The sequence below is a fragment of the Rhincodon typus genome, chromosome 5 (genome assembly GCF_021869965.1).
Source record: "Rhincodon typus isolate 14 chromosome 5, sRhiTyp1.1, whole genome shotgun sequence".
In the NCBI taxonomy this organism is placed as follows: Eukaryota; Metazoa; Chordata; class Chondrichthyes; order Orectolobiformes; family Rhincodontidae; genus Rhincodon; species Rhincodon typus.
In genome coordinates this window covers 50810913-50827758 of record NC_063336.1, presented here as the reverse complement: position 1 = coordinate 50827758, position 16846 = coordinate 50810913, and positions in this window count along the sequence as shown.

The following is a 16846-nucleotide window of genomic DNA, read 5'->3' as shown; positions in this document are numbered from 1 at the left end:
ACCCTGCAGCCCAATGGTATCAATGTGGATTTCACAAGCTTCAAAATCTCCCCTCCCACTATCGCATCCCAAAACCAGCTCAGCTCATCCCCACCTCCCTAACCTGTTCTTCCTCCCACCTATCCCCTCCTCCCACCTCAAGCCGCACCCCCATCTCCTACCTACTAACCTCATCCCGCCCCCTTGACCTGTCCGTCCTCCCTGGACTGACCTATCCCCTCCCTAACTCTCCAATTACACTCACCTTTACTGGCTCCATCCCCGCCTCTTCAACCTGTCTGTTTCCTCTCCACCTATCTTCTCCTCTATCCATCTTCTATCCGCCTCCCCCTCTCTCCCTATTTATTTCAGAACCCCCTTCCCCTCCCCCATTTCTGATGAAGGGTCTAGGCCCAAAACGTCAGCCTTCTTGCTCCTGTGATGCTGCTTGGCCTGCTGTGTTCATCCAGCTCTGCACCTTGTTGTCTCGGATTCTCCAGCATCTGCAGTTCCTACTATCTCAGACTAAAAAGCAGGACCTCTAGGGTCATAATCTCTGGATTGCTCCCAGTGCCGCATGCTAGTGAGGACAGAAATTGGAGAATTGTGCAGTTGGTACAGGAGGGAGGGTTTTAGATTATCACAAGGACCATTTCTGGGAAAGATGTGACCTGTACAAGAGGAACAGTCTACATCTGAACCAGAGCGGGACTAATATTCTTGTGGGATGGTTTGCTCGGGCTGTTGGGAGGAGTTTAAACTAAGTTGAGTAGGTACACAGACTATTAGCAGAATAAGGGCACAGAATCATACAGTAAAGTCAGGGGGAATGCAATAGTTTTAATTTTCAAGGGAGTAAGACAAAGTCTTTAATGCCAGTAGTATCACAGGTAAAACAGATAAGTTAAGGGCAATGGTGGACATGTGGAAGAATGATATTGTAACCATAACAGAGATGTGGTTGAGGGAGGGAAACTCAGCATTCTGGGGTATAGAATCTTCAGGTGAGACAGAGCAGGAGGCATTGCATTATTAGTTAAGGAGTCAGTTATTGCAGTAAAGAGAGATGATATTTTGGAGGGGGCATCAAATGAAGCTTTGTTGATAGAGTTTAGGCTAAAAAAGGGGCAGCCACATTACTCGATGTTTATTATAGAAACCCAGCGAATCAATGAGAAAATGAGGAGCAAATTTGTACAAAATTCAGGGAGATGTGTAAAAATAATAACAAAAGGGTAATTATATTAGGTAATTCTTTAACAAGGATAGATATAGTATTAAGGCTTGGATGGAGTGGATTTTTTGAATTATGTGCAGGAGAATCTTTTAGGCTAAAATGTAGCGGGTCCTACAAGGGATGGAGCTGTTCTGGACCTAATTCTGGGGAATGAAAACATGCAGTTGGTGGAGGTGTTTGTGGGGAAGCAATTTAATGATTGTGATCACAACATGGCGTGATAGGAAGGCATAACAAGCCCAGACAACCATGGATGATCAGAGATATTCAGGACATGATGATAAAGAAAAGAAAGGCTTTTAGCAGGTACAAGGGAATCAAATTAGCGGAGGCATTAATGGAGTGCAGTAAATGCAGGGTGGAGCTTTTTTTTCTTTATTCATTCATGAATGAGGACATCACTGGCTAGGCAGCATTTATTGCCCATCCCTAATTGCCCACAGGGCAGTTCAGAGTCAACCACATTGCTGTGGGTCTGGAGTCACACGTAGGCCAGACCAGATAAGGATGGCAGTTTCCTTCCCTAAAGGACATTAATGAACCAGATGGGTTTTTCCCGACAATCGACAATGGATTCAGGCTTAAAGCAATTAGGAAAGCAAAGAGGTGATATGAGAAAGCATTGGCTGGTAAGAAGAGAAAATCCCAAGATATTATATAAGTATATCAATGGGAAGAGGATAACTGGGGAAAAAGTAGATCCCATTATGGACAAAGGTGGCAATCTGTGGATGTAGCCAGAGGACATTGGTAGAGTGTTGAACAATATATCCACCTTCACCCAAGAGAATGAGGATGAAGGTATGGAACCCAGGGGAAGAGACTGCAAGGTGATTGAGCAAATTAACATAGGGAAGGACAAGGTACTGGAAGTATTGACTGGCTTAAAAGTGGGCAAATATCCAGAACCAGATGAATTGTGTCCCAGGCTATTGTAGGAGGCAAGGGAGGAGATTGCAGAGTCACTGACTCAAATTTTTAATCCCTCTCTGACCACAGGGGAGGTTCCAGTGGACTGAAGAAAGTTAATATGGTTCTGATATTTTCGAAGAGTTGTAGAGATAAGCCAAAGAACTACAGAGCAGTCAGTCTCACATTAGTGGGATGGAAACTAATGGAGAAAATTCTGAAGGAGAGCATTGATCTCCATTTGGAGATGCAAGGCTTGATCAGGATGAGTCAGCATGGCTTCATCAGAGGGAGGTCAGGTCTAACAAATTTGATTTTTTTGAGGAGGTGACCAGTGTGTGTAATGAGCCAAATGTAGTTGACGATTTATATGGATTTCAGTAAAGTCTTTGATGGAGTCCCACATAAGAGACTTATCAAGAAGACGAATGCACATGGGATATGGGGAAATTTGATAAAATGGATTCAAAATTGTAGGACACAGAGATTGATGACAGAAGGCTGCTTTAGTGACTGGAAGCCAGTGTCTAGTAGCATAACACAGGAATTTGTGCTGGGTCCCCTATTATTCGTCATTTGTATAAATGACATAGATGACTGTGAGGGGGTTGAATTAGTAAGTTTGTGGATGACACAAAGATTGGTCGGGTGCTTAACAGTGAGATCGAATGTCTTCGACTACACAAAGGTATAAATGGGATTGTCAAATGGGCAGGTAAATTTAATCCTGGAAAGTGTGAGGTGATACACTTTGGAAGGAGTAGTTTGACAAGAAAGTATTCAATAAATAGCATGATACTAGGAAGTTCTGTGGAACAAAGGGACCTTGGCATGTTTGAAGGGGGAAGGGTACATTAGTAGTGTGGTCAACAAGGCATATGGGACATTTGCCTTTATCAGTCGAGGCGTAGATTACAAAAGCAGGAAAGTTATGTTGGAGTTGTATAGAACTTTGATGACACCAAAGCTAGAGTACTGTGTGAAGGTCTGGTCACCACATTACAGGATGTGATTGTACTGGAGGGTATGCAGAGGAGATTCACCAGGGTGCTGCCCAGGATGGAAAATACAGGTTATGAGAAAAGGTTGGAGAGGCTTGGGTTGTTTTTCTTGGAGCAGAGAAGATTGAGGGGCAATCTGTTTGAGGTGTGCAAAATTATAAGGTGCATGGACAGAATAGAAAAGGAGCAGCTGTTCCTCCTAGTTGAAGGGTCAGCCAAGGGGGGAATGGGCTCAAGATGAGGAGCAGGAAGTTTGGGAAAATGTGAGGAAAATTTTTTTTACCCAAAGGGTGTTGGTGGTCTGGAATGCCCTGCCTGGGAAGGTGCCGCACATCCTTTAAAAAAGTACCTGGATGAGCACTTGGCACATCATAACATTCAAGGCTTCTGAAAATCTAAATATACCACATGACGCAGTTCTCCTTTATCAGTTTTATTTATAACATCTTCAAAACAATGTTCCTTTTGCCACAGTTACACAAACAAATTTTAAGCAGAAATAAGACACAATCCAGAACTTTAATTTAAAAGGTATATATTTATTTTTCCAATTCTGATCAAATGATCTTAAAAGTGAAACAAACAGACTCAATAAAAACATTAATTTTCAAAATTCAAAGTATTGATTCCTGTATTGGATTATGAATCTAAAGTACAAAAAAATCTGTGTTATGTTCCCAATCCTGAATTCGTACAACTCATATCTTCAAATAGCTCTCAATCAAAATATGGTAAAATACCTCCAAAAATAAATATGTGTGCAGATAGAATAAGTAACAATTTTATGCTGTCAATGTGAATATCAAAGGTGCAAATGGCACGCCACAGAATCAGATAGCCTCCCCACTATGTTAGCACTCCAGTGATTATGGGGACGCAGGACCTGAAGTTGCATTCAAAATAAATAAGAGTTTTAAAGGTTGTCAATAGAAACCAGCAAAGAAACTGCCTTCCCATTTCATAGTCTGAGTGAATAAGGATTTTCTGGAGATTCAATCATCATGGGACTACTGAGCTCTCAGCCCCTCCCTGGTGCAGGTTGCAGTTCCAGAGTTTCCCTGTCACTTGTTAGCAGCATTCCCACTGGTCACATAGTGAGGAGTGGCAGTCTCCCTCGCAGCCTGTTGCTTCGTCTGCAGCTTTTGCTACCACAATTTTCTAATTGGACTCTGGGCATGGAAATGGCCTGTTAATTGCCTATCTCCTGTAAAATCAGTGATTGCACTGTGTGATTGATCAGGATTGGGAGCCAAAAGTGGTCCCACTTCCTCACTATTTTCCATCTTTAATAAGTTTCACTCCATTGAAAGGGAAAGCAGCTCATTAAATACAACTTTTAGAATGGCATAGAACTCTTATGGAAATGGTTGCCACAGAAAAAGTTTTCTCTCTCTCTCTGGAAGAGCACAAATAATTCTATGCTAACAAAAGCAAAGTACTCTGGGTAGCAGACCTGAAATAAAAACAGAAAGTGCTGGAGAAACTCAGTAGGCCTGGCAGCATTTGACAAGCGAGAAACTGAGAGTGGACGATGTGGGCATTTGTGACAAAGTTGGGAAAATCATGTGAGATGGCCAGTGAGGAACTTCTTGGAATCGAAAGCAAAATATCCCATTTTCAGACCAAGTGTTCAATGGCAAGCTGAGATTTACACCAGTGAGCAGTGAGAGGCCTATTTGCACGCATTCACAGCAATAACCTCCTCATTATTCCGTCATCTCACGTCAGTAATATGCAGTTTCTCATTCTCCCACTGTCTGGACAAAAACTAGATGGTGACAATTTCCAGCATGAAAGTCAGAGCAATAATTTGGTAACTCCGACTCGCTGCTTGCTCCCCCAGACCTCAGTCAGTCACCATCTCAGGCACACTCCAATGGCAGTGATTGAACCCACTCTCCATCCAACAGGACCTCCAGATCCCTGCTGGCAAAGCACAGAGCCAATTACCCCCTGTCTGACATGTCTGGGGCAAATACAATGAACGGTGCATGGCAGCTTTGGACTGTCAGTGGTTGACTGGGTTGGGCTTTAAAGATGTCACCAGTGCCAGGAATCCCCAGAGGTCCCAGCATTGGGCAGTACTGCCAGCTGTGGTGAGTGGGAGAGTCTGGGGAAGGGGTATCATAAGGATGTGATGCAAAAATAATGAGGCAAATTTGGGGAAATAGTGCAAGAAACTTCATTAAGGTTTGTGGAGAGAAACCCTCTACGAAACTTGCCAAAAATTTTATTGTGCCAATCTCTGGTAAGTTTTGATCCACGAGTTATTGTTTTGAGTGCAGAGAAGTGTCATAACAATAACTCTGAGTTGAACTTTATCTTTTTGTTTTGGCTAAGTCTGAATTACATTGAGTTTTTTGGAAGATTTTTTGTGTGAGGTACAGTGAGGTCTCTCACCATAGCTTAAGAAACTACCTAGCCCTCCTCTTCTGCATTTACCATGTTTGATTCTGGCCCCACTTTATTGTGTGCCATTCCCAGAACAAATCACCACTCCGTGGGGGTACCTGCTAAAAGACTAAAATCCCATGTGCCCTTGCCAATTTTGGAAGGCTGCTGTGTACGTGGACAAGTGTTGGCAATCCGTCATTGGCCCTCATTGGCAACAGCATGGCACAGCACTTATAATACCATGCTGCCCATGGCGCATAATGGCACAGCTGACAAATTCTCACAAGTGCAACAACATTCTCTCACCCTAGTTGCAGCTTGACCACCAGCCACACTCCTTACCAGTCTGTAGCTACATCATGTCAGAACACCCTCTGAGTCAATGCTATCCGTCCCTAATGCCCAATGTAGACACACAGCATTTATTGTTCAATAGCAGAACATCACATACAGGCAAGCAATCAGACAAATCTAAACATAAGCTTTTAATTAAAGGCAGCAAAAGCAAACACAAGCAAAACCAATAGAGGATGAGGTAAGACTTGACAGTGCAAAGTTGTTTTTGGCATCAAGATCTCCTGACTGTATTTTACAGTCCATGGTGATCTGCTGCAACCAGCTCTCATGTGCTGGAAGCAAGTGTCAAGCAAGTTTTATCTTGCAGCTGACACAGCTGAGCTCATTTGTAGACAAGGACAGTTTCCCTTGCCCCCGTATCCATGTACTCCTCCTCAGATAACTGCTCCCTTTTGCCTAACTCCTCAGCATCCAGCACATTGTGTCATTCATTGCATGCTCCAACTGTACAGCACACAGCATGTCAGGATGATGCAACACTTTCTGTCCAGACTGTACTGGAAACTTCTCCATCCACCCATCAATCCAGACTGGTCCAAACAGTGGAACCACATCTTCAGCAGCCCCTATTGTCTGCTCCATCACAGCCCTAATAGCACCCTGGATAGCATTGTATCTGTGATCTGCATCAGATTGTGATTGTGTATTTCAGATATAGCCATTTGGTTGAATGAACGTGCAGTGCATTTGCTGTGATTGTGTAATGGTGTCATTAGCCATGGTCACAGTAGGTAGCCATTGTCCCCCCAGATCCATCCTCTACCCTATCCCTGCATTTCCCATGGCCAATCCACCTCACCTGCATGTCTTTGGACTGTGGGAGGAAACCCACGGAAACACAGAGAGTATGTACAAACTCCACGCAGTCGCCCAAGGGTAGAATCGAACCCAGTTCCCTGGTGCTGTGAGGCAGCAGTGCTAACCATTGTGCTGCCTGTACTCTACACAATAAGACATGCTACACCCTGATAATGAGCTACGTGTCTCCATCATCCATCTACATTCAGGCTCAGTCTGTGCAGCAACTTGATGAAGGTAACATGCCACTGAATGGCCACCTAATGTCATTGAGAAGGGAGTGTCTACAATGATCTGATACCCTTCCTACCGTGAACCCACATCAAACTCTCAGCTTCTCACTACATTCAGTATGGACCATCATTACACTTATAAATGAAAATACCATGTTGTGTGCCTCACACAGGACCGTTGGACATTGGATGAATAGCTGTGCTCCTTTAGCCAGCATTGACCTATTTTAACATCATTGCTGCTAATTTCACCATCATTGAGATGCCAATATTCAGTGTGCAAGCACCAATAGCATGTCACAAATCGCCTATGTCCAGCATCTGACCCCTAAGCATCTTCACACAGTATGTAGAGCAAATGGATGATGAAATTACTACAAATTAAATCAAGCTGGGCTTTGCAAACAGTTTCTCCATAAATTTGATGCTACAATGCCACAAATATAGATCTTGAAACACAGAAAATAGAGATTGCTGGAGAAACCCAGCGGTCTGGCTGCATCTGTGGACAGGAAACAGTTAATGTTTCATGAGCTTCTGAAGCAGATACTGACTCTCTGACCAACAGCAGCTCCCTCTTGACTGAACTGAGGACTATCCCCCACCAGTTTCGGATATAGCCATTTGGTTGAATGAAAGTGCAGTGCGTTTGCTGTGCAGGTGACTGGCAGACGCTGTAGGCATTAGAGTGATGTATTGGTGTGCCAGTAAAAGAAATGCCCTCCAATGTATCAGAATGGTACCATGATGGTTGTGATAAGTTGGCAGATGCCAAGTGCCAATATCATACAATCATAGAATCCCTACAGAGTGGATACAGGCCATTCGGCCCAACAATGCATGGACAAGGAGTGTGTGTGGCTGCTGATTGTAGATCCTGCCTTGAGCTGCAGTTTGATTGAACATAATATGGAGGTCATGGAGAACCAGTGGCAAACTGAAACTACTGGGCATACCTTCTCTGGTTTCCTTATTGAGTTTTCTCAATGCCGAGTTTGTTTGGCGAGTTTGGTATGATGAATATTAATGAGACAGGTTGGGCCATCAAAAAGGCATTTAACAAGCCATAATCCTCTTTACTGAAAACTTGCAATGCTTAGCAAGAAGCTCACCTCACGGCTTATCAACAGCATAAAAGGTGGCACGAGATGTTCCAGACATTGAGATAAACCTCGTTGGATTTCCCATTTGATTCTGCCAAAAATCTTTCAATAACCTATACCATTCAGACCCCAGAAAGATTTCCAACCTCTTTCTCTGTCCTCAGATGCTGCTAGACCTAGAGTGCTTGAGTGCTTTATGTTTTGTTTAACAATTCTAGTCCCACAGTTAGTAGTCAGTATTCCTTCGAGAGATGGCATCATTGTTGTATCATAGCAAGAGACCTGAGGGTATGACGGTCTCAGATAAATCTTAATGTAGATCATTGGAAACATGACATGCTACTAAAAGCATGCTCTTTAGCTGTAACTGAATAGCCTAAAACTAGCCCACATACTTACATGTCAGTAAATGTTAATATTTGTAAATAAGAGCCAACTCTAATTAACACCCATTAGATCTTTCAATGCATTGTTATTCACACCCCAAGTTTCTTATTTTATGAGGAATAGCATAAACTATGCTTCATCAGGTAAAATAACCTCCTGGAATCAAAATCCACGTTACCCACAGTTTAAAATGGGTGATATCAGTTCAGCTGCTTGTTAAACATCTCTCACACTTCTCCTCTCCATTGTCTTCGATGGAAATAAAAGTTAGAAGTATATTGCATCCATAGTTTTACATGCTCACTAAATATCAAAACCATCCCACGAGTACTAGTCCATTCAAATGTACTCATAAGTGAATAGCACCCTCTCTTGTTTTTCAATCAAGTCGGACACGACAGAATGATTTTACATGAGCGCCCTCTACAGTTCTAGTACACAAAGCTTGCCGGTCAGTATTAGTATTCGAAATCCTGATTTGGACCTATTTGTAACTTAACAGCCCAAGAGGATATGAATTTGGGAAAATTTAGTGCCGTGAGATCTTCCTGCGCTGGGAGTAGGCTAAAAAATTCCAGTGGGATTGAGGAAGAGAGTGCACCATTGGACAGGCTAAAATATGAGGAAGAGTCTTCAGGTATTGGAGAGCAGATCTAAGTTTAGCAGCAAATTGTCTGTATTCACATTGGCAGAGAATCATTGTTACTGACAGAAGGTCCATGTGGAAGCCAGTTATTAGCAGAGTCATGAAGCAATCACTATTAAAGTCATTAGTCATAAATGTTAGCTTTTCCTTAAAGGACAGGAAAATGAAAACTGCTTGAAAGTTATTGGCACCAAATGTCAATTGCAGTTTTAGAATGATGCAGAACAGGGAATCTTCCCAATTGTGTTTCTCTTTAAGTTTTCATGGGATGTGGACATTGCTGGCAAGGCCAGCATTTATTGCCCATCTCTAATTGATGTTGAGTTGAGTGGCTTGATAAGCTGTTTCAGAAGGCAGTAAGGAATTGGCTATATTGCTGCAGGTCTGGAGGTATACGTCAGTCAAATCAGGTAAGGACAGCAGATTTCCCTCTTGAGAAGGCATTAACGAAGCAGACATAATTTTACAACAATTTTTCCTTGTTTCATGGTCATCATTACTGAGAATTATTTTCAATTTCAGATTTATTGAATTGAATTTAAATTTCACCAGCTACAAGAGAGAAACAAAATGGGCAGGATAGTTTGGGACGATAAGGAGAGAGTGATAATTGTGGGCCTGAGAGGAGCTGAAGGAGAGGCATAGGTCTGGTGCTGCAGTAGGATATAAAGCTTGTTGCTTAAAAGGAGAGTGAAACTAGATACACCACCAAGGAGCAAACTGCAGTGAGTTAAAGTTATTTGTTTTCTTAATCGCATTATATGGCAAGTGTGAGGATGGGTGACAGGCAGTTAAATCTTCTGGAATGTAGTTCGAGAAAATGAGTACAACTACAGTTTATCTGAATAATGTGCTAATTTTCAGGACCTTCAACCAAAAGAATTTTGAATTCCTAGCCGTGTTGTACATCTACCTCGCTTTTAAGAGAGTTCACTTTTAAAGTACTCCTTGTGCGCTATGCATAACTTGTGTGACTCTGACTGCCAGTTAGTTTGCTGTGGTTTTGCAAGCTGATCATATCACTCAGAAATCAGTTGTTTGCTGTAGTGTCTGCTTCATAGCTTATTATGTCTTTTACTTTTAAATAAGCTAACCCATGCAGTTAATCAATCACTAATGAATAATTGATTATTAGGTTATCATCATTAGTGTGATAGCCACCTATCCTGGAAAGCAGAGAGGTTATGTTGCAGCTGTACAAGGTGCTGGTGAGGCCACACCTGGAGTACTGTGTGCAGTTTTGGTCTCCTTACTTGAGAAAGGATGTACTGGCACTGGAGGGGGTGCAAAGGAGGTTCACTAGGTTGAATCTGGAGTTGAGGGGGTTGGCTTATGTGGAGAGACTGACTGGATTGGGATTATATTCATTGGAATTCAGAAGATTGAGGGGGGATCTTATAGAAACGTATAAAATTATGAAGGGAATAGATAAGATAGAAGTAGAGAGGATGTTTCCACTGGCAAGTGAAGATAGGACAAGAGGGCATAGCCTCAAGATTAGAGGGAGCAGATTTAGGACTGAATTGAGAAGGAACTTCTTCACCCAGAGGGTTGTTAATCTATGGAATTCCTTGCCCAGTCAAGTAGTTGACGCTACTTCAGTAAACGTTTTTAAAGATAAGGTAGATTTTTTTTGAACAATAAAGGAATTAAGGGATACGGTGAGAATGCGGGTAAGTGGATCTGAGTCCACGAAAAGATCAGCCATGATCTTATTGAATGGCAGAGCAGGCTCGAAGGGCCAGACAGCCTACTCCTGCTCCTAGTTCTTATAAGTATGGCAATATATCACCAGTTGAAACCAAAAAGTACTAAAATTATCAAAACAAAACTAAGATCTGCTAATTTTAATAATGTTGGTGAAATGAGGCTGAAGCTAGAAATCACAATAAAAAGCTTGGAAATTCAAAAGAAGAGAAGGCAAGTACCTAATTTCTTTCCTATAATGGCCCCATGCAACTAAGGTTTACCAGACATATAAAAGAGTAACCTAAATGGTAATTTTTAAACATTCACAGGAAGTGGGTGTCTCTGGCTGAGCCAGCATTTATTGTCCATCCCTATTTGACTTTGAGAAGGTGGTATTTCCTGTCTCCTTAAATTTTTGCAGACCATGTGAAGTAGCTACACTCACACTGCTGTTAGGGAAGGAATTCCAGGATTTTGAGCCAGTAAAACAGCAGGCATGGTGATATATTTTCAAGTCAGGGTGATATATGGCTTGGAGTGGAACTTGCATCTCTTGCCTTTTCTAATTGGTACAGTTCATAAGACAGGAAGATGCTATTTAAGGTGCTTTGGTGAGTTGTTGTATTGTATCTTGTAGATGGTACACAGTACTGCCATAGTGTGCCACTGCTGGAGGGAGTAAATAGTGAAGGTGACGGATGAAGTGACAATCAAGAAGGCTACTTTATTCTTGATGGTATCAAGATTTTTGAGTATTGTTGGAGCTATACCAATCCAGGCAAGGAGAAAGTATCCCATCTCTCTCCTCACTTGTGCCTTGGAAAAGGCTTTGAAGACTTAGAAGGGGAGTTGCTGACCACAGACGACTCAGCCCCCAACCTGATTTTGTAGGCAATTTATTTATATGGCCAGTCCAGATCAACTTTTATTCAATGTTAAACCCTAGAATGTTGATGATAATGCCTTTGAATTTAAAGTGGCAATGGTTGGATTCTCTCCTATTGGGGATGGCCATTGCCTGGCATGAATTTTACTTGCTTTTAACAGCACAAGCCTTGTTGCATTTGGGCTGCTTCAGTATTTGAAGAGTTGAGCATTGTGCAATCATCTGTGATCATACCCACCTCTGACTTTATGATGGAAAGATGACGCCATTGAAGATGATTGTGTCTAGGCACTACCTTTAGAAGCTCTCGGTGATGTTTTGTGGATGAGACTATTGACTTACAATAACTACAAACATCTTCTTTTGAGCTAGGTATTACTCTAAATAATGGAAATGTTCACCCCAATTCCCAATGACTCCAGTTTTGCAAGGATTTCCTTAGATCATAGAATCTCTGCAGCATGGAAGCAAGCCACAGCAATCCTCTGAAGAGCATCTTACTCAAATCCACCCCCCTACCCTATCCCTGTAGCCCTGCATTTCTCATGGCTAATCCACCCAGCCTACACATCGCTGGACACTGTGGGCAATTTAGCATTGCCAATCCACCCAACCTGCACATCTTGGGACTGTGGGAGAAAACCAGAGGAAACACGGGAGAATGTGCAAACTCTACAAAGACAGTCACCTGAGGCTGGAATCAAACCCGGGTTCCTGGCGCTGTGAAGCAGCAGTGCTGACCACTGAACCATTGTGCAGTCCTCAATGGCACTCAGTCAAATTCTGTATTGTTGCCTGGTCAGTCCCGGAATTCAGTTCCTTTAACAGTCTGTTTCAAAATCTTTCACCAAGTATGTTCTATTTTGTATTCTTTAATTTTACATGATAAACTTCTGTTTTACTGTTAAAACCAGATCTGCAGCATTAGGTGCTTGTATTTCAGTGAGAGACCATTTTGTTAAATAAAAACATGTATGATATAAGGACTCAGAAAATTCAACTATCATGAGGCTTTTGTTTTACAAGAGCTGGTTTTGGTAATGGCAAAAAAATGCAGTTTCAGAAAAGTAAAGAACTGAAGATGCTGAAGATCTGAAAACAAAATAGAAATCATTGAAGAAACTCAGCAGGTCAGTTTCAGTAATTCTTCAGATAAAGAAGTACCTGTATGAAATTGTCACAATAATTAAAACAGCAGCAATCACATATCATTTGGGAGTTTGGTGGAATGAATAGATAAAGTGACTTCTTTATCATTTTCTTCAGCGGATCATCTACAAAGGAGACAGAAAAGGTGTAATCAAGGATTTATGTTGTTATGGAAATTTATATTCACTTCATCCAATAAATCATGAACATCAGTACCAGCTGCATTTTATTTCAATCTTTCCTGACAGAGCAAAGTCTAGCACATTGCCATTATTCTTCCACTTCTTCTATACTCTCCTTAAAGAAAAATCAAATATCTACATTATCTTCTTTGTGGCAGTGGGATGCAGTTTGTCCAATGAAGACTAATTCACAGCATAAACCAGTCAACGTTAATTTCTTCTGCGGGTCGTGAATAAAATCGATTCAAAAACATACAGCTTCTCTTGTCAATAAAGGTTAGGAATGACGTACAAGGTATTGATGGCCACTCTCCAATTGCAATAGAATGTAGCATATGTTTGCTTTCACACATATATTAGAATATGAATCCTGCACTTTGAAGTTGAACATAGGTGGTTAGAAAACCTCAGGCTTCAGTGCTCCCTATGAAAGTCAGGTAGGGGTGGGGAGGGAAATATCTCTTTGGTGCTAGGGTCAGATTGTAGGTGATGGGAGTGGCGGACGATGATGCGCTGTATGCGGAGGTTGGATGGCTGATATGTGAGAACCAGGCGGACTCGTTCTTATTTTTGTTGGAAGGGGGTGGACCACTCACTCTGTGACTCCCTTGTCTGCTCCACACTCCCCACTAGCCCCACCACACCTGGCACCTTTTCCTGCAACCGCAGCAGGTGCTACACCTACCTCTATACCAGCCCCCTCACTTCCATCCAAGGCCCCAAAGAATCTTTCCAAATCTGACAAGGATTCACCTGTACGTCCTTCAACTTGGTCTACTGTATCCGTTGCTCCCAATTTTGCCTCCTCTACATCGGTGAGACCAAGTGCAGACCCGGTGACCAATTTGTGGAGCATCTGCGCTCTGTACGCTGTTATCAACATCACCTTCTGGTCGCCAACCATTTTAAGTCCCCCTCCTACTCCCTGGGTGACATGTCCATCCTGGGCCTCCTCCAGTGTCACAAAGACACCACACGCAAACTGAGGAACAACACCTCATATTCCGCCTTGGGAGCTTGTAGCCTGATGGCCTCAACTTGGATTCACCAGTTTGAAAATCTTCCCATTCCCAACCTCATCCCATGTCCAACCCCCCCTTCATCCGCAGTTCCTTGACCTGATACAACCTGTCCATCTTCTTTCTTACCTATCCGCACCACCCTTCCCACTGACCAATCCCCACAACCTGTACCTGCATCCACATATCACCATTCCATCTAGCTTCGCCCAGTCTCACATCCCCCATTTGTTTCCAAGCTCCCTTCCCCCTCCCTAGTCTTGATGAAGGGTGTAAACCTGAAACGTCAACTTTCCTGCTTCTCGATGCTGCCTGACTTGCTGTGTTCCTCCAGCTCCACACTGTATTGACACCCTTTTATGGGTTTACCACTTCCCCTAGGAAGAAAATACCTTGTTGGTCAGTATCCCTCTGTCTCTTACGTACAGATTGGAGTCATCTGGTTTTTAACTTCTGTCCCACAGATGGAATTCAGTCACTCCTTCAGCAAACCATCTTAAAATGGCTATTCCTGCAGCATGCATGGCAGTCAGCATTAATGTTTGAGCAGGATGCAGACAACAATATAAAGATTTTCCGCCTCAGCAAGGATATGAAACAATGGGGACGATTCCACTGTCTAACTTTCTGTGTTGCTTTCTTATAGGCATTCTGACCTTCACTCCCTCAAAACCCTGCTTGGATGTTTCTGATAGAGACATCTAGCTATCAGTTTAGCATCTTTCCCAATGCATGATAACCTACATTCGAATTCAAATATAGGAATCAAATGGACTAATGGCTTTCTCATAGGTAGTGGTTTCTTTCTCAATCCTCTGCACCTGCAGATTGCATACAAGAGCTCACTGACCTGACCCTGCACCCTTTTGCGGTGCAGTGGTAGCTTCCCTACCCCTGGACTAGGAGACCCAGGTTCAAGTCCCACCTGCTCCAAAGACATGTAATAACATGTCTGAACAGGCTGATTAGACAAATAGGTTAAACATATATTTTTAAAACTCTGACAGACAAACCAGAATTGATTGAATTGGTCAGTTTTTCTGCGATTACTTAAGTAAAACCTTGTATGGTATAGGGATTTGGGAAATATTATGGTTCCTTCCATCATCTTATGGCCTCCCATTGGCTGTCATTGGGCTCTGTTTCCAGTGAGTTGCTCCAGTTACTGCTGTGGGTGCTTTTGTTGAGTGCAGTGCGTCGAGCCGAAGGCTTTTTGCTTTCCCTCCTTTACCAATGTTGGTTGAGGATTCCCCATAAGCGGCATGTGGACTGCACATCAATGCTGCTACCAAGAAAAAATATCAAAAGTGCATACAGATCATAGTTCACCTGGTCTTTACTAGAACCTTCTTCTCTCAGGCCCCATTTCAACATTATCTGACATTATCTGACATAATAGATGACGCAGCCTAGCTGTTAGTATACAGCTATTAATCTAGAATGACGCTATCCGAGGTGCTGTATTTTGGATACATTGTTAATTTAGGCCTTGTATTGTCTTTCAGGTGGACATAAAATGTCCCATCACACTGTTTTAAATAGGAGGAAACAGGTTCTGGCCAAAAATAAAGCTGAAAGAGTCCATCTTCGTTCTGCTGTCTTCACCATGAGTTCTGAGCTGGCTCACCAACGCTACCCATGCTGCTACCCATCTGCCACCTGCGCTAGTTCCACGCTACTCTTCAGGTGCTATCTCTTCTTTGCTGGGCCCACCCCGCTGACAGGCTGCTGGTGCTGGGTCCCGTGCTGGGCCCACACTCGCCCCACAACCAGGAGCCTCCCACTCCAGGCCTACCACAACCAGGAAATGCTGCCAACTCAACACCAATAACCAGGAGACCCTGCTCTGGCTCTACCACAACCAGGAGTCTCTGGCTCTGCTGCTGCTCCCACCTCAATGACGCGTGGAATCCCTGCTCCAGCCATACCACACTGCCACTGCTTCAGCTGCCACTTCACCCATGCTGGAGTCCCCGCTCCGGGCCTACCACAACCAGGAGTCCTTAACTCTGCTGCCAGGCCAGGCCACTGCCTCGCCAGATCCCGCTCCGTCTGCTCTCCTCTGTGATGTCACCTACTCCACTGTTGCTGACAGGAAGAGGATGAAGAAAAAGAAAGAAGACAAAAAGGGTAAGGAAAGAGAGGAGGAAGCGGCCATCTGGAGTGGACAGGCTCAGGAGCCTGAACTACCTTGCCGGCATTGCCATTTTGGAATCTGAGTCTCATCTGCTCTTTTAGATGGATATAAAAGATCCCATTACATTATTTCAAAGAAGGGCAGGGGAGTTCTGATGAAGAGTCACTGGACCCGAAACATTAACTCTGCTTTCTTCCCGCAGATGCTGCCAGACCTGGTCAGTTTTTCCAGAAATTTCTGGTTTTTCTTTTCAGGGCAGTTTCGGGGCGGCACGGTGCCTCAGTGGTTAGCACTGCTGCCTCACAGCACCAGGAACCCGGGATTGATTGCACCCTTGGGTAACTGTCTGTGCGGAGTTTGCATGTTCTCCCCGTGTCTGCTTGGATTTCCTCTGGGTGCTCCGGTTTCCTCCCACACTCCAAAGATGAGCAGGCTAGGTGGATTGGCCATGCTAAATTGACAATAGTGTCCAGGGATGTGTAGGTTGGGTGGACTAACCATGGGAAATGCAGAGTTATAGGGATAGGGTAAGGGGGGGTGGGTCTGGATGGGATGATCTTTAGAGGGTTGCTGTAAACTTGATGGGCTGAATGGCCTGCTTCTGCACTGTTTGGATTCTATGATTCCATGAGTTCTGCCTGCTATTTGAGCCAATATGTAGTCCTAATCACATTGATGGTTGTGAGACTCTGGGCTCGAGAGTTCCAGAGTCAGAACATCTCCAAAGGATCTCAACTTGG